The 18295-nt window shown below is 46.1% G+C and overlaps 1 long non-coding RNA gene and 1 pseudogene across 10 annotated transcripts in view; one reads left to right on the top strand and one right to left on the bottom strand.

Moving 5' to 3' along the window:
- LOC103347857 (uncharacterized) overlaps positions 1–18295 on the top strand; it is a 371873-nt gene that overhangs the window by 146419 nt on the left and 207159 nt on the right. The window lies entirely within an intron of this gene.
- On the bottom strand, positions 13276–14387 carry LOC100354594 (poly(rC)-binding protein 2 pseudogene; annotated as a pseudogene).

Below are 18295 nucleotides of genomic sequence, written 5' to 3'. Positions count from 1 at the left end.
TGGATTTTAATATATTCCCAAGTTGTATCATTATCATCATCACTATCTAGTGCCAGAGCATTTTTGTCAACCCTGAAACATACCCCATACACATCAGCAGTCCTTGCCCATCCTCTTCTGCCGTTACTGTCCAGCAAGCACTTGTCTGTCTTTGCCTTTATGAATTTGCCTCTTCTGGATATTTTGTACAAATGGAACCATACAACGTGTGGCCTTCTGTGTTTCACTTCTTTCAGTTAGCATACAGCTTCATTCCTATACTTAGATCATTGATGCACTCTGGGTTAGTTTTGTATATGGTATGAGGTAGGGAGTTCATCTTTTTCCAGTGGATATGCAGTTGAGCATGCTTTTCTGGATAAATAAATTCAGTGTAGAGGTAAACTTCTTTCCTAAGCAATTCTAAGGTGAGAGGCAAAGATAGCAGCCCAAGTAAAAAGAGTTTTCCTGTAAGCAACTGTGAAGGCTACAATACTAGACAGTAATAGTAATGAAGTTCCAGGAATTCAAAAGGTGAAAGAAACAAAGCAGTTAAATACATAAGCTGGAAAAAATGAGCCCCTTAAATCTTACATACTAGCTATGCTCCTATCATTTCAAACCTCTAAACTTTTAAAAAGGTAGCAGAATCTCAAAAGCCAGTCTGAAAACCTGAGACTGCTGGTTACAGAGGTCATCCACAGGAATGGTGAATGAATAGTACCAACATGAGCGTTTTTTGCCCAGTTCACAGTTTGTAGGTTTTGAACAACAGGGATCAACTGATTGTACATGGTGATGCTGAGCCGTGTTTTCCCAGCTGTGCGCCCTCCTTCAGACATCAACAATGAAGTTTTGCAATGTGGCCTTTAGCAACTTTGGATTTGCAGAATATGCTTTGGCCTGCAGTAATGAGATTGTCTTGCATTTTCAGCTTGGTGGTTGTGAGGCCAGAGCTGTAGTGTTATGGGTCATAATAAATGTTAGGGACCAGAGAATTGCCTTGAATTTAAATCTTTTTAATAGTTTTAAAAAGACTTTACTTATTTTTTTCAAAGACAGAGTGGCAGAGAGAGACAGAGACAGAAAGATAGACACAGATAGAGGTCTTCCATTTGCTGGTTCAATCAGTCCCAATGCCTGCAACAGCCAGGACTGGGTCAAGCTGAAGTCGGAGCCTGGAACCCTACCCAGGTCTGCTACGTGAATGCCTGGGACCCTAGAACTTGGATCATCATCTGCTGCCCTCCAGGGTGTGCATTAGCAGGAAGCTAGGTTAGAATCAGAGCAGCTGAGACTCAAAGTGACACTCTGATATGGGATGCTGGCATGCAGGCGCTTAACCTGCTATACCTTACGCCTGTCCTTTAAATCCTTTTGATGTACAGAAGGAACTTCATCACTTATCAGTCTTTAGGCTAAGACCAAGTGCAGAAGGAACTTTGTACATTTGCAGGAAAAACAATCTTTGCTAAGACAACTGAAGAAAACAACTTGAAGGAGGCATTAAGAACCCCCTGAGCTGAGACAGGAAGCAATATTACAGTTAGGGAGGATGGATTCTGAACTTCATGTAAGACAAATAAATAAATAAAAATAATAAAAGAAGAATTTCAGACTATGAACCATTGACTCAGTAGGCAAACAAAACAAAACCAAACCTGGATTTTCAACTTCAGTGCCTTTGGACCATAACTTGCAATCTCTTTAAGTCATATGGACAAAATGATTGGATTTGGACTCTAATATATATATGAAATGTAATGTGTATGAATTTTAATTGATAATGGGAGGGTGTTTATATTACAGTCTGAGTCATTTCTGCATCATTGTCATTTTACTACTAGAGTATCTCTGTGCATTTGTAATGGGATATTTAATATTGTGACTTAATCTCCATGCTGAGTTCCTCATATATTACATCTTAGGATATGCACAAGCATCATTTTGGGAGAGAGGACAGTTAAATAGTGAATGAGTTTTCGGCCTTGGGTGCAGCAGGGTCCTGAAGTTGTTTTAATTACTACTTTACTGACTTAGTTTTAAAGCATCCCAGGGGCAAGGAGTGTTGCTCTTTCTCCCCACTGGTCCCAAGAAAATACCCAGAGGAGAGTGGAATGGCAGGAATACTCTTACGAAGGCTGCCGTGAGAGTCGCCTGTCTTCATCCTGGTGTGCTGGCCGCCCCCCACCCTTCCTCATCCCCAACTGGCCATAAACTTCGTGGGGAAGTCCAAAGTATTAAGAATAAAAAAAAGAACTTAGGGAATTTCATGGAGATGCCCTTGTCTCCTATTCTGGATATCTCTGTCCCTGTTGGAGGGTCTCATCATTGTATCATTCCAGCCACCTTTCTCTCCTTCCATGGAGGAGGACCCCGGCTTCCCGCTGTGTGGTGCGTGATTTCTCCAAGGGGGCATGTAAGAAGCAAACATGCTAAGAACCTCAGGCAGCAGTGGCAGGGTTTATGACAGAGTAACCTCGGAGGTCCCAGCAGGCCACATCACTAATCCAGTCCAGTGCAAGGGCAGTGGAATTAGATTGCGTCTTTGGATATGAGGAACCTCTTGCGTGTCTGGGCAAGGCAGGGATTGATGGCGGCCTTCTCTCGAGAGATCTCTCGAGGTCACCTGCACATCTGTTACACTTCCTTCCACCCTTTTACTTTCAACTTGGCCGCACTGACGTAACAAACACGTTTCTTATAAGCAGCAGAAAGTTGGGTTTTGCCTTTTAAATCCAACTTAATAATTTCCTTCTTTTGTCTAGTGCATTATTTACATTTAAGATAATTATTGATTTATCTGCATTTAAGTCTCCCACACGTGTTTATTTTGTATTTAACTCATTTTTCTTGCTTCCAGTGCTGCTTTTCTACCTTCTCTTGAGAGGGCTGCTTTTATTCGAGTATTCCATTTTGTCTTAGATGTTAACTTCTTAACTCCTTGTACTAAATTTGTTTTCCAGTGATTGCTTCATAGTTTACTGTGTGATTTACTAGCTTGTCACCTACTTTCGTGAACCACATGAGAACATTAAAATAGAATAAATCCTTCTGTCTAACCCCTTCTTTGTGTTATTGGCTTTGTATATATTACTATACATCTGAGTTAAAGAATTACATATATATATCTTTGGGTGTGTTGCATGTGTATATATTATACTATATGGTGTTATATGTAGTACTATATAGCAGTGAAATAATTTCTATATTAGCCAATCATATTGTATTAATATGTAATAAAATACAAATATATCATTCATATAAATATGTAATGTTTATAATTTTATTTATAAAAATATGTAATGTTAATATGTATTATGCATGGTTGTATTTATAAACACACATACTCCGGAGGGTACTTCAAGAAGCTCATGGAAAATGGAAATAGAAGATGGTTGTTTTGGTTCAAAAAATTTGAACACCGTGCATGTGGGAGATTTTCAAAAGCTCATAAAAAATGCACTTTAGGAAAAAAACTATGCATAAATTTCAAAATGTTTTCCACTCTGACGTGTGTGTTCAGTGTATGCATGTTGCATGTGCACGTGCACGCATGCTTGATTGAACACGTGTGCATGCACACATGTGTGTCCCACATTGCATGTGTGTGTGCATTTATCTGTACAGGTAGGTGTTTGTACATCGCATGCATGTACATGTGCATATGTGTGTATGTAGCACCTCAAGGGCTGTTGTCACATCTCCTCTGCACTGCTGCAGGACACTCAGTGGGAGTCAGAGAAAAGGCGAGGAGCTGGCGTCTGGCCCAGTGCCCGGGCTTCCTGCAGACTACGGTTGTCAGGACGCTGGTGAAAGGTCATGGCGTTTGGCTCCTGGGTTTTGGTGGACACCCCTTCCTCTGCGGTTCTGCCAGGCCTGACAGCAAGGCTGAGTCCTTGTCTCTTGTACAGGGTCCCTGCCTCTCTGGAGTTAGTTCCTGTGTCCTCTCTGACTGGGTTTTCAGTACTGTTACCCAGCGTGTCGTTAGGGTGATGCGTGACTATCTCTTGGTTTTCTTTTGTCAAACTCCTGTATGCTGTTATCATTGTTCTCTTTGGCTACTGATTACCATCATGATCTTGTTACTTCCCACATGTGGATTAGGGCATAATTTTCCAAATGCTGTACCTTTAGTGCTTCTCTCCAGCTCTTGAATGTGTCTTCCTTCCTGCTGGTCCCCCCAGATTTCCGGTCAGATAGCACTTCCTGGCGAGAAGCTTCCTCTCATCATCCTGGTGTGTGTCTCCCTGGAAACCGTCTCTTGGTGAGATTTTGAGCAGTTATCTTCGTGCTGGGATGCACGTGCTGCGACTCCCAGAAAACGAGATGGGCAAGCAGAGAAGGTTTTCTGTGCCATGTCTGCCTTGTACTTCTCTTTTTCTTTTTTTTTTTTTTTTGAAGATTTATTTTTATTTATTTGAAAGGTACAGAGAGAGGCAGAGAGAGAGAGAGAGAGAGAGAGAGATCCTCCATCTGCTTATTCACTCCCCAGATGGCTGCCACAGCTGGAGCTGAGCCAATCCCAAGTCAGGAGCCAGGAGCTTCCTCCAGGTCTCCCTTGTAGGTGCAGGGGCCCAAGCACCTGGGCCGTCTTCCACTGCTTTCCCAGGCCAGAGCAGAGAGCTGGATTGGAAGAGAAGCAGCCGGGACTTGAACCAGTGCCCATATGGGATGCTGACACTACAGGGGGCGGGTTTGACTCATTGCGCCACAGCGCCGGCCCGTCTTGTTGTTTTTCTTAATCAACAGTGGCCCCCATCCCTCTGGGACAACGTCTGTCCTGCTTTAGATGGAAAACCGAGGGGTTGTCACTGTCCAGTGGCCCTCAGCAGCTTCCCTCTGCCGCTGTGGGCCGAGCCCGCCGCTGTTGCTCGGACGGGGACTATTCTGTCCTCCTTGGCTGCACGAGACAGCATCCCAACTTAAGGAAGCTGAATTGACGTGGGAATTGCATTGTTTATGTAGCTGATGAGTACAAGGACATCATTCAAAACTGGAGACACAAGCACATTTTTTTCAGCATGTGGGAATTTGCATTAAGAATAAAAACGATAAATGGTAGCCATCTAGTCTTTATACTGTTTTAGCCATTATTATCTAATACATGCCTAGGTTCTGGCTTCCTTACAAGTACCTTGACAACTGGCCAGTATGTCGTGGTAAAATTCTTGCATGCCTTCATTTTGGGGATAATGCCTTCCTTATATGTTAGGTGGGAAAGTGCCAGTTCATGAACCACAACCAGATTATTGTGGAAAAAGGATATCCGTGACACTAGTAATTTCCTTCACTAATATTCATCAACTGGGCTTAGGGATACAGCGTCAACACAGTACAGACTGTAGCACGACCTGTTACCTGCCTTTGTCTTCTTGAATTAGAATACATGGGAGACCATTGCCTAGAATGCTCATAAAGGAGAGAATAAAACAAACAAACAAAATAGTGACCATGAATGAGGCAGTATAGGCCAATGAAGAGTCCCTGACACGTTATAGCCTCTCTTGAGGGTGAGCCAGCTGCTATTACAGTCATTTAGTGGGAGAGAATTTCCCAGGCTGAGGGTCTGGCTAAACCTGAAAGGCCCCGGGGCAGGGCTCCTGCCTCTCCCGAGCTCTCCACTTGGTGGGTTGTGATGATAACACTGGCTCTGAGTACAGGAGACTTTCATTTGATGAGTGGTCTGAACATCTACTTAGTGGTTATAAAATATTTGCTGCTGAAAGCCACAGAGCATTGATAAACAGATCCTGGACAGCTGAGTTATTGCAATCTACTTAACATGAGGAGAACAAATTATGAGTCAAATGTTCCTGTTTAATAACCTTACTCAGGGCAGAGCACCGCTCAAGGCTGGCGTTAACCCTGCACGCACTGCGCCTGGCTCAGATCCCAGAAAGGGCCGTGCAGGCACTGAAGCAATTCAGGTGGGTTTTCCATTAGGACTAAGGTACACAGAGGGGAAATTTAAAGAGGTCCATCTGGTGAAGGAAATAAACAATTTGTAAAACTGCTGTATGGTATTGAGTACACTACCTGGACTCCCCCTGTGCCTCATGTTTCATCCTCCTTAGATTGCATGTGCTTAGGCTTATTAAATCTTGTCTGCAGTGTAGTACGGCATTCCTTTGAGGGAGCAGGGGGGAAGGGAAGGCCATTTGTCTGTTCTCGATTAGTCATTTGAACCCAGGTCAATCATCTCAGCCCAGGACTATAAATGCTCTCGATGAAAACTGATCCTCTCTGCTGCCAAGGTTGTGCTTCTCCTTAACATGTGCAGAAAGGAATGGCTTTGTCTCGTTCATGGCCAACAGACTAGGAATAGTCCTGCCCTGCACGGCATTTGTAAAAATAAGTGGATTTAAAATAGGGTTTGTTTGGTAGCTGGCTCCCAGACTGTGCGTACTGGGGTATGGATGAAGGGTATGTGTTTGAAGGTGTCAGAACATTTCTCCCGGGCAGTGGTCAGATGACTGACTTCATTGCTGTTGATCTGGACATAGTTCTGAAAATTTTAATCAGGGCTATAAAGTGACAGCCGAGCCTTAGCCAGATTGGGATGCTGTGTCTTCTACCCTCTGTCCACTTCATTCTGCAGCTCACCCCCACCTCTGCTGCCAGTGACACGCACACACATACATGTCTGCTTGCCCACGCATGCACCAGACCTGGGCTGAGGCTGCTCTTGACGTCTTTGGCCCTACAAATCATTTTTTCCCTTGTTTCCTTGGACCCAAGGCTAAAATGGTTGCTGGAAATGTGTGGGAAGGCTCCAGAGACTCTGTAGACATAGATTTGGAAAGTCAAGGTGTGTAAAATGTAGGTTTTAAAAAAGAGGTGTAGAGAAGCAAGTTAAGGCTGCATGGTACTTTTTTTTTTTTTTTTTTTCCTATTGGCGTACACTCAGCAGCTTCAAATTGGTTTTCCTGAGCCAAGATTTTCTTTAAATGAAATGCACCATGCTAGGAAGCCTTTTAAGACCTCTTCACCTTAAAGTGCAAAACTCTGAATAGGGCCCTAGAAAGCAGAGTCTAGGTTTGGCACGCCGCTTAGGCCAGGAGTAGTGGAGAGTATCAGTGTGCTAGAAATAGCTGTATTTGTGAACCTCCTGTTCCTCGGCTCTTGACTGCCAGCCAAGCCCCAAATCAGTCCCAGAGAATGAAAACTAAGATAATAATGAGAAAATGGACTTTCCATGCCAGAACTCAGGAAAGCATCTCATTCTCCATATGCTGACTTTGGGCCACAAAGGACGGGGAGCAGTGACCCTGGCCCGCTGGTCCTGCCTTCGCGAGAGGTTGCCGCATGCCATACATAAGCACTTCCCTGTTCTTTGCCTCCGAGTTTCCCAGCACCCTGGGAGTATAATGCTTTCCTTATACCTGTGAACCTGGTGCTTTCTGTCAGCTAAGCTGTTTGGGGGAGGAAGATTTTTTTGGTGGCAATAATGTTCTGCTTAACTCCTGTCCTGAGTTAGCATCAGGCATCCCTGATTTTTTTTTTTTTCCCCTTCCTATTGAAATATCTCCAAGTACCTCACTTGACAGGCTGTTGTAAAACGCTTGGAAAGACCTCTGGTTTTGGGGCCGTGTTTACTTGCGTCTCCTTCTTCGCTGGGAGGGAATGGATGCGGCTCTCCCCTGCCTGCCTCCACAGCCGGGTGGGCGGTTCCTTGAGCTCAGCTATTTGTAAGACTGAGCCATAAATCAGCGCTCATTTCCCATTTTCTTCTTATTGATGGAACAGCCTGTCTCCCAGGCTCCTGGAGCCCTGCAGGACTGCAAGCTGCGTCCAGTAAAAATGTGCTTGGACAGAGCACTGACCAACCAAGACCCTGGACAGAGCGGGAGGACAGAAGGGCGAGGACGGGGGTGTTCATGCTTGTCTGTTTGGAGCTGAGGAGCTGTCTCTCTCTTCTCTTTGTTAAATTACTTTTTCATACGAACGACACAAAGCGCGCAGCCCCTACTGGCAGCCAGAAGGCAGAAAACAAACCCTTTGAAATTTCTAATTTGTTTATAGATGGTCCTCCAGGAGCAGGCTGGAAAATAATTTTGTCTTCCAGAGACAGTGAACAGCTACCCGAGGGTGTTATGGGAAAAAAAAATGACTCTCCAGTTTTGGTCCTTGAATGTCTGATCACTCAGCACTCAGCAGTTGTTCTGAAATTACTCATCTGGCAGAGAAAGAAACTGAAAGGCAAATCCCTTCTCCACTGTGTGGCCTGAGTTTCTAGGAAAAGTACTCTACAATAAAAATTACTTTGATTTGGCTTTAAACCGGGGCGATTAATTTCTGAGTTACCCGGAGGCCCGTTGCTGTGGTCCCCTAATACGTCTTTCCCTGTCTGGGGATGATGTTGACTGGGGTGGGTCTGGCTTGGTTACTTCCTGCAGTTCTGGGGACGCCGGCTTCTCTCTGGGATTTGCCAACACATGGACGTGCTTTCCTTCCTGGTGACATGGAACCCCCAGGGCACTCAGGCTGCAAGCCTGCTAGGACGTTATGGCTGAATGTGGGTAAAACATGGTCTTGGAGGTGGCCAGGGCCCTCTGCTCTCCTACATGAGAGCTTTTCTAGAAGCTTGACCCTGGTGTTGCTGCTTCTGGAATGTTCTCTCCAGGCTACGGTGGTGTCACGGGGGTCCCCTCACACAGCAAGCGTGGCTGGCTGGCTTGGAGGTGACCTCTCATACAGTCCTTTGGTTTTATCCCTGTGGGCACTGAGCCTTGGTAACTGAGGAAGGAGTCAAGATGTTTGCTGCACAGTTAGGATGAGAGTTAGGGTAAGAATTCAGGCCTCAGCTGGTAGCTCATGGCCACTTCCGCTCTTCCTTCCGGTCTTGTGGTGTTGGGGACAATAGTCATTGTATGTTTTACAGATTATGCGGGAATCTGTCTGAACCCATGGTTTCAACTCCTCCTTGTAAGCCCAGGCAGAGGCTCCCTGTTTGCCTTTGGAAGTAAGAAGAGTAATCCCCAGGTATGTCCCTAGGCCTGAGTGAGGAGCCACCCGGGGAGGGGCGGGTGCTGTGTGAATCATACAGCTCTGAAGATGGCCACAGCCACAGCTGTGGACTTTCCGGGCTCCACTGGGCTCTCCCGCTCCCTGGTACCCTCTCTCTGTCCCAGCGTGCCCTCTCTTCTCAAGCCCGCATGCACCTTCCACTCTCAGACCTGCCTCCTGCCTTCTCATTCTCACCATCACAGTTTGTGTCACTGAGGAGGCGGAAGCCAGCCGACAAGGCCTCAAGCATGCTGCTACCTCCACACCACACTGTCCCCATATCCTACTGTCCCCATGTCTGTCTGTAACCAGTGCCCTATCTTTCTCCTTTTGTTCTCAGTAGACGTCTCTGGAATAAGTCTGAATGCTACTTGCATTTCCTTTTCCTCACTCTCACTCTTCAACCCAAGCAACCTGGTGCCAGAGGAACCTTGGATGCCCTGTGCCTTGTGAAAGGTCATGAGCTGGGAGCTTGGCACCAAGTATGGCCGTGCAGAGAGGCAGGGGATCTTTAAGTGGTGCGGCCTAGTCCCTGGGGCGCTGGCCCCGGAAATGATAGAGGCAGTTCTCGTGGACCCCTGAGTTTGTTCCTGCCAGAGGGGTGGTTGGGAAAGAGTGAATCTAACCCCTGCCTTCACCCTCACTTCCAGTCTGGCTACAGGCTCTCTCCCTGCCCCACGCCTTCTGCAGCCCTGGCTTCCGGTCTAGTTGCAGTGCGCTCCTAGGTTCTGACTTCCGGTCTGGCTGGTGGTCTGTCCCTCTTGTGTGTGCTCTCACTGTGTGATGCCACCAGTCAGGAGGTAGTCACCAGGGCTGGCTCACTGCAGTGACACGCCCTCAGTCCTCCAGAACTCTGTGTAAAGCACCCAGCCTCTGGTATGTGGTCATTGGAGCAAAAAATGGGCCAATACACTAGGTTTTGCTCCTGTTGCTCTTCTGAAACTACTCTTGTAAGTCACAGTTTATCAAAAGATTGATTGTGTGGGCCTGCCTCAGGCATAATAATAATTATCCCATTACAGCATTTGATTGCTACTAATGGTGTCTCCTGTCTGCAAACAAGTTCCTCCTGGTGGTATGTTCTTGGTTTTCTGCACAAATTCTGGCTCCATCCTCTCAGTTTCCTTCATATTTTTTTCTGCAGCTACCAAGGTCTTTAGTATTGGTATTGATTAGGTTCACCCTAACTATATGAGCGTATCCATTTTTATGTTTAATTTTCCACATATATTCTGACAGCTTCCAAATCTTTATTTCCAACACATGTTTCTTTTGAACTTTTGCTGCAGCTTTCAGGTTTCCTCCTGGACACCTCTAGTTGATGTCTTACAGGGATCTCCAGCTCAATTCGGAACAGCTTGCCTCTTAATCCAAGCCTGTTCTTCTCTCCCGTGTTATTTGTCTCCATGAATCATAGCAGAACTCACCCCATCGCCCAGACCAGTAACCTGAGGTGCCTCCCTTTCACTTGTGCTTCTCATACAGTATCTCAAGATCCCATACAACCTTAAGTACTTCTCAAATCCATGAGATTTCTCCATAAATATTTTTTTTAAGATTTATTGATTTATTTGAAAGGCAGAGTAACAGAGGCGGGGTGGGAGAGAGAGAGAAAGAAAGAGAGAGAGTGAGAGAAAGAGAGAGAAAGAGAAAGGTCTTCTATCCTCTGGGTTCACTCCCAAAATGGCCACAATTTTGATCCAAACCCAGGAGCCAGGATTTTCTTCCAGGTCTCCCACATGGACCTGGGGCCCAAGAACTTGGGCCATCTTCTATATTTTCCTAGGCCATAGCAGAGAGCTGAATTGGAAGTGGAGCAGCTGGGATTTGAACTGTCACCCCTATGGGCTGTTGGCTTTACCTGCTACATCAGAGCTCTACTCCCTAACTCAGCACTTCTGAGATACCAGAAGTAGTGTGGGCTGGTGCCATTTGACTGTGAGAAGTCACGAGGAGTTAAAAGGAGAAAATCCAGCAGGAACAAAGGATCAGTAGAAAAATATAGGACTTAGCAATCAGAGAGATTACAGTAAAATATGAGTTGACAAGGAAGATGGATACCACAAATAAGCATGTAGAAGCCTCAGGAAGAATCTAATGTGTAATTTAACAAATAATTTTCCTATTATAATTTGAATGGCTGAACTTGGGCATCTGTGGATAATTTAAGTTGGCTGAAGTTTCTCCTTGTGCTATCTTTGAAAAATAACTTACTAAACTAATTAAAGGATAAACAAAAGTATAGACAAATCAGCTTACTCTGCTTATGATAAAATATCTTTCATGCATTGTTCAGGCTTTTTTTTTCATTTTCGATTCTCTTTATATACAGAAGATCAGTTTAGCATACATTAAGTAAAGATTTCAACAGTTTGCTCTCACACAGAAACATAAAGTGAAAAATAATAGATGATTTTTTAAATGATGATGAAATCAGATCAGACCTATTGTCATGTTTAATCCCAGTGAGAGTCAAGTTGGGAATTGATAATTTCTTCTTCTTTTTTTTTTTTTTTAACAGAAGATCAGTTTAGTATACATTAAGTAAAGATTTCAATAGTTTGCACCCCCATAGAAACACAAAGTAAAATATACTGTTTGAGTACTCATTATAGCATTAAGTCTCAATGTACAGCACATTAAGGACAGAGATCCTACATGAGGAGTAAGTGCACAGTGACTCCTGTTGTTGACTTTACAAATTGACACTCCTGTTTATGGCATCAGTAATCTCCCTATGCACCAGTCATGAGTTTCCAAGGCTATGGAAGCCCCTTGAGTTCTCCGACTCTTATCTTGTTTAGACAAGGTCATAGTCAAAGTAGAGGTTCTCTCCTCCCTTCAGAGAAAGGTACCTCCTTCTTTGAAGACCTGTTCTTTCCACTGGGATCTCACTCACAGAGATCTTTCATTTAGGTGTTTGTTTTTTTTTTTTTTTTTTTTTTTGCCAGAGTGTCTTGGCTTTCCATGCCTGAAATCCTCTCATGGGCTTTTCAGCCAGATCGGAATGCCTTTAGGGCTGATTCTGAGGCCAGAGTGCTGTTTAGGACATCTGCCATTCTATGAGTCTGCTGAGTATCTCGCTTCCCATGTTGGATCACTCTCCCCTTTATTTATTCTATCGGTTAGTGTTAGCAGGTACTAGACCTGTTTATGTGCTCCCTTTGACTCTTAGTCCTTTCATTATGATCAATTGTGAACTGAAATTGATCACTTGGACTAGTGAGATGCATTGGTACATGCCACCTTGATGGGATTAAATTGGAGTCCCCTGGTATGTTTCTAACTCTACCATTTGGGGCAAGTCAGCTTGAGCATGTCCCAAATTGTACATCTCTTCCCTCTCTTATTCCCACTCTTACGTTTAACAGGGATCACATTTCAGTTAAATTTCAACACTTAAGAATAACTGTGTATTAATTACAGAATTAAACCAGTCATATTAAGTAGAACAGACAAAAAAACTACTAAGAGGGATAATGTATTAAGTTGTTCATTAACAGTCAGGGCTATGCTGATCGAGTCACCGTTTCACATAGTGTCGATTTCACTTCAACAGGTTTCCTTTGTGGTGTTCAGTCAGTTGTCACCGATCAGGGAGAACATTCCATAAATATTTTTAAAAGATTTATTTAATTATTTGAAAGGCAGAGTTAGAGGAAGAGAGATAGAGAGGGAGAGAGAGAGAGAGAGTTCTTCCATGTGCTGGTTCACACTCCAGATTTTTACAGTGGCTGAAGCTGGGCTGATCCAAAATCAAGAGCCAGGAGCTTCTTCCAGATCTCCCGTGTGGGTGCAGGGGCCCAAGTGCTTGGGACATCTTCTGCTGCTTTTCCAGACCATTAGCCTAGCAGGGAGCTGGATTAGAAGTGGAACAGCCGGGAATCGAACCCCCTATGCCACAGTGCCACCATACCCGCCCCCCATTAAATCTTAGTCCAGTCACTGTCTCCTCTTGACTGGATTGGTCTTTAGCGTTTTTTTTCTTTTCACAAAGAAAAAGCTGCAGTCATATTTTAAGTTTTTGAAAAAATCCTGACACCAGAGAACTAAAGTGAAGTACATTAATATTCTACTCTTAGATTTACATGAGCCAAAAAAAACCCAAAACAAAACAAAACAAAAACAGACACTGGGAGAAATTTATAAAACTAAATATGGATCTCAGCACTAGCAGCTGAACAGAGAAAGGAATGAAAACACTTTAAAAAAAAATCTCAAGTAGATGATAAAGTGTTTAGACTCACAAAGTTTGCAAACTATTTAAAACCTGGAATCGCTGACTGTTCAGAAATGACACAGATGGATCACGGGTGGTGGCGCACAGCGGAGGCGGCTTATGGATGAGTCTGCATTTTTCTTGCTGCTCCCCATTCCACCCGTCTCTGAGGAAAGCCTGACTTTGATTAGATACGGAGCCAGGGTCGTGCCGGCGGCAGATCCATTGATGGTAATCTGCCCATCAGTAGATCCTTCTTCTGGGGTCGCACATTTGATCCACACCCCACACGTCCCACAGATACTGGTTTTGGCACCTCGGCACCCGGTTATTCAGCCAGTCAGATTGTTTGCAGTGGTGCGTTCATGAGCAGTGGTCTGAGCAGGTGCATCCAGACCTGCCCTGAGTCCTGTGTTTCCAGGCATCCTGGGAAATCGAGACGGTTGCATTGCCAGCTGGTACAGCTTGGTCAAATCTGGCTGTGGAGTGGCATACTGTCCTTGAATGATAAGGGCCTCTGGAGGTGGTCCCTCCAGGTCAGGGTTGAGGGACATGGCTGGGGGTGTCGCTGCCTGTGCTGTACTTGTCCAGACCACCTGAGAAGGGGAGTAGAGAGCTGGGCAGCTTGGGCTGGTACAGGGTGGTTACGTCCTGCAGGAGCTCCTGAGCGAGTCTCCAACGTGACCGCGCACATCTGCTTGGCACGTTCGTGATGGATTGCTCAGTGCTAGAGATAGCGATGCCCACTCAGTTGCATCGGGGAGCATGTCCCCTGCTACCTGCGCCTGAGCCCCTGGACTCCCTCGTATTTCCTGTATCTTCATTCTACCTTTCCCAACGAGAGAGTGCTGCCCACCAGAGGGACCACCAGCCTCAGGGAACCCGGAGCTGACTGGCACTGGTGCTGTAGCTCATAGAGCTGCTGGTTCCTCTTCCAGTTTGCCAGTGATTGTGGCTAAGGCTTTGAAGGTGGCATCCGTGGGTCCAGCCAAAGTGCTAATTCTCGGGTGATCTCCTGTGAGGTGTCGATACGTGCACTGCTCTCCTTGCACATCTTCATAGACTGTCCTTTTTCTCCAGTGATGCTGCCAACTTCCTTGTCATGCATAAGGAGCCGGGTGGTGACAGTGACATTGACTCCACCTTCAGTCACACCAGTGTGGCTTCGAGCAGCGTTCATGGGAGCTGGACGTTGAGTGGTGGGTTCGGGGTGAAAGCCAAAAACTGCAGGTGTGAGGCAACTGAGGGGAAAGGGGGGAGCTGTGTTGGGGAGCGTAGGCGGTGGGGTGGGGGTGTGGGCAGAACACGAGGGACAGGTGGGAAAGCGGAGGAGAGGAAGGGAGGCTGCAGGAGGAAGAGCAGGAGGAAGGTGGAAAGAGACCCTGGGGCAGGGGAAGGGCAGCGGACGGCATGTGGGTAGGAGAGCACGCAGGCTGCAGCTGCTCCAGCTGCTGCCTCTGCTGGTCCTGGCTCCATGGACTTGAAAACTGCGTCTTCCCCTCTTGCATCGCTCCTGATCCACTTTCCACATTGCACTCAGAGTAGCATCCCTAAAATGAAAATCTGACCCCGTCGTTGTCTGGCTTCAGACTCCTCAGTGGCCTTACGTTGTCTGAAAACACGGTGCTTTGACTGCGTTATGTGAGTTTTATGATGTGGCCTTTCTCACATTGTCCATGTTAAGTCCGATCTGCCTCGTCTTTCGATCGTCCTACTTGTCCACTTGCATTTTGCCGTGGAGAATTTTTTTCATTCCCTTCAGTATGCCGCGTCAGCACGGTGTGTAGTGAGCATTTACTGCGTGCCGAGCCTGTGCCAGGAACTCGTAGGTCTCTGCATGTGCCGGCCCTGTTTTCTCTGCCGTCACTGTTTTTCCCTTCACTCACCTGGATGCCTTCGCAGACGTCTGCCGGCTTCCTGCACGTGAAGTGCCGTGTGCTTCTACCGTAATTTTGAGTGTCTTCTATGGCAGAGTTTATTGCTCTCACGTATAATTGCTTGTTAAATTACTGGTCTTCCACACTAGATCTTAGGGGTTTTAAGGGCACAGATCCTATCTGCACTGTACGATATTGTATTTCTATTATCTCGAAAAACAGAAAAGGCTTAGTAAAGGCTTATTGAATAAATAGATACATAAACATTTAAAAAGCTGTGAGGGAGAATGGGCATTATATTATCGGTAGTATCAGCACTCGACTCAGTAATAACAGCGTGCTTCTCATCCAGGGAGTTAAGGAAAGCTATTTAGAATTTCATCCCTTCCACTAAGAAGATTTTAGAACATGCTCAGAAAGACGTGGCTTAAGGGAATATGACTGAAGGCGATTTCCTGGCCTGGCACAGTTATAAACGTCTACACGGGGATCTACACTAATGCCACGTGGACACAGGCCTGAGAGGCTCCTGGCAGGGGCTGTCCTTGTTCTGAGTCCTGGGAGCTGGATCCCCGGGTAGCGCCGGTGCGGGGGTGATGCACAGGCTCTCTGCAGGGGCGTGGAGCACGTGAAAGGACAAGAGTAGAAAGGCCCCAAGGGGATTTGCAGTGATACCATGGAAGTCCTGCAGACGGTGTGTTTTTGTTCTTATGGCTTAATTTCAAAGCTGAATGGGCTGTAGCGCATTCAACCCATGATCAAAGGTATACCAAGATTCATGGCAAGGTTGCTAAATGCGAGGGGTTCTTATTAATATAAAATCACCCAGAGGAGCAAACATAAAGAGTGGCAGAGAATGACTTTACAACAGTAGAGAGTTAATGAGCATAGGAGTAAGGGCCTAGGGCTAAAAAGCAAAGCTTAATATTTGTGTAAGGGAAAGCATGGTGATCATTAATACGACTGATAACATGTCATCAATGGGATCATAGTACAAAGGAGCAAGATTCCAACGTGGTTGTTCTGTTGGGTTATTTATAATCTGTGTGGCTATGGTAAAAAATCCCCTGGAAGTATTCATGTAGCACATCCAATGGCAGGTTAGAGTGTATAAGAGCTATACATTTTACTGAGTTTTATCTTATGCCACAAACTGTGCTAAGGGGTTATAAACATTATTGGATTCCGTCTTTACATCACGCATGGAGTAGATATTATTGTTTCCGTTTCACATCCGGCAGTGGAATGGGGAATATGGCTCCTTATTCTCCTGAACATCTCTTCTGTCCAGTCACTCCCTTTTCCTTTGTGAAGTAAATCTCATTGGTGTACATTTAATTTGCATATTTGAGATCTTGTTCAGGCCGTGTAATCCGGGTCTTGAAAAATGAAACCACCTTGGTTGTCTGAAAGTTATCTTCTGAAAGCACATGTGTAGGGCGGGTGGCTGTCAGCTCGGAGTGTGCCCCTGCCTCTTGATTGTCTGTCTCCAGTGGCAGTGAGTTGATCCACTTATCCTCAAGTTTTATCTGCAGCGTATATCATCTCCAATGAAAATACTGGCCAATATCCTTGTTAGACCCCTGTTGAGTGTATCCTGGATGAATAGTACTTTAGGAGTTAAAAACCACTTACTGAGACAGCTCTATGTATATGATTTGCTAAGAGGCGTTGTGTAAAGCAGGGTCCACCAGGAGGGATAGAGGTAAACTACAGAGTGAAGTGCAGGTTGTTAGTATCATCCTTAACACTGTAGTAGGCTCACTAGGCTAATCCTCACCTGCGGCGCCGGCACCCCGGGTTCTAGTCCCGGTCGGGGGGCCGGATTCTGTCCCGGTCACTCCTCTTCCAGTCCAGCTCTCTGCTGTGGCCCAGGAAGGCAGTGGAGGATGGCCCAGGTGCTTGGGCCCTGCACCCGCATGGGAGACCAGGAGGAAGCACCTGGCTCCTGGCTTCGGATCAGCGCAGCACACCAGCCATAGCGGCCATTTAGGGGGTGAACCAATGGAGGGAAGACCTTTCTCTCTGTCTCTCTCTCTCACTGTCTAACTCTGCCTGTCAAAAAACAAACAAACAAAAACCAAAAAACCAACAACAAACCACTGTAGCAGAAATGTGCTTAGCCAGACCTCCTACCATCAACTTCCCATTTCCCTGGCCGTAAAAATGTCTTTTTTTCTCAAGGGAATTCATTCTATGATCTTGATTTTTCTTTTGGAGTTACTTTTTTTTTAATTTTTATTTTTTTGACAGGCAGAGTGGACAATGAGAGAGAAAGCTCTTCCTTTTTCCGTTGGTTCACCCCCCAATGGCCGCTATGGCTGATACACTGCGCCCATCTGAAGCCAGGAGCCAGGTGCTTCTCCTGGTCTCTCATGAGGGTGCAGGGCCCAAGGACTTGGGCCATCCTCCACTGCACTCCTGGGCCACAGCAGAGAGCTGGACAGGAAGAGGAGCGAAGAGACTGGGACAGAATCTGGTGCGCCGACCGGGACTAGAACCCGGTGTGCCGTGCCGGCGCTGCAAGCAGAAGATTAGCCTGTTGAGCCGTGGCGCCAGCCAAGTTACTTATTTTGAAAGAATTACTGAGAGAGAAGAGATAGTGAGACCTTCCACTTGCTGGTTCAGTCCCCCAGATGGCTGCAACAGGCAGCACTGGGCCAGGCCAAAGCCAGGAGCCAGGATCTTCATCTGGGTCTCCCATGTGGGTGGCAGGGGTCCAAACCTTGGGGCCATCTTCTGCTTTTCCTAGGGATTTTAGCAGGGAGCTGAATTGGAGGTGGAACAGCTGGAACGCAAACTTCTGCTTCCATGGGATGCTGGCATTGCAGGCAGTGGCTTTGCCTGCTATGCCATAGAGAGAGAGGTCTTCTCTCTGCTGGTTCACTCCCCAAAATGGCTGCAACAGCTGGAGCTGGGCCAATGCGAAGTCAGGAGACGGGAGCTTCCTCTGGGTCTCACATGTGCATGCAGGGGCCCAAACAATTGGGGTATTTTCCATTGCTTTCCCAGGCCATTAGTAGCGAACTGGATTGGAAATGGAGCAGCTGGGACTCGAACCAGTGCCCATATGGGATGCTGGCTCCACATGCAGAGGCTTAACCTACTGCACCATGGCATGGGCCCCTTTCAACCACAGTTTTAAAATGTCACAAAGTTGGGGTACAGAATTGTGGTGCAGCGGGTTAAGCTGCTGCTTGGGATACCCACT

This window comes from Oryctolagus cuniculus, chromosome 6 (genome assembly GCF_964237555.1).
Source record: "Oryctolagus cuniculus chromosome 6, mOryCun1.1, whole genome shotgun sequence".
Taxonomy (NCBI): Eukaryota; Metazoa; Chordata; class Mammalia; order Lagomorpha; family Leporidae; genus Oryctolagus; species Oryctolagus cuniculus.
Note: the sequence above shows the minus strand (reverse complement) of the source record. Positions and strands in the feature narration are given on the sequence as shown.